We start from the raw sequence: 487 nt of genomic DNA, 5'->3' as shown, positions 1-487 counted from the left end.
TACTAGGTCATCAGAGAAGTCATGATGTGTTCTTCTATGCAAAAAATGCAGCATGACTTTTCCAATGACCCAATATGAAGCTTCTGTCTGCATAACATGGCATACTGTGACCTGGGAGGTGGAGGTCCTGCTCTGGGGCGGTCGCTTAGGTAGTGGCTGTGGGAAGTCAGGCTCCAGGCATCATGTACTACAAGTTTAGTGGCTTCATGCAGAAGTTGGCGGGAGCATGGGCTTCAGATGCCTATAGTCCACAGGGATTAAAGCCTGTGGCTTCTGCAGACACACCACCTATCATATTTGCCACACCAACTAAATTGACCTCTAATTCCACTGTATAAGATTATACTGGGAAAAACAAAGTTCCAGAGCTACTGAAGATTTTCCAGAAATCTGATGGTGTGCCCATCCATTTGAAATGTAGTCTGCCTGACCAAATGCTTTACTGGGCCACCATGACACTGACTGTAGGAGGGACCATCTACTGTCT

At 46.4% G+C, this 487-nt stretch overlaps 1 pseudogene; it reads left to right on the top strand.

The window, feature by feature from the left end:
• Positions 1 to 182: 182 nt before the first annotated feature.
• LOC114006457 (cytochrome c oxidase subunit 7A-related protein, mitochondrial pseudogene) lies at positions 183 to 414 on the top strand (annotated as a pseudogene).
• Positions 415 to 487: the final 73 nt, after the last annotated feature.

The sequence above is a fragment of the Tupaia chinensis genome, unplaced genomic scaffold, assembly GCF_000334495.1.
Source record: "Tupaia chinensis unplaced genomic scaffold, TupChi_1.0 Scaffold148110_1, whole genome shotgun sequence".
NCBI classification, from domain to species: Eukaryota; Metazoa; Chordata; class Mammalia; order Scandentia; family Tupaiidae; genus Tupaia; species Tupaia belangeri.
Note: the sequence above shows the minus strand (reverse complement) of the source record. Positions and strands in the feature narration are given on the sequence as shown.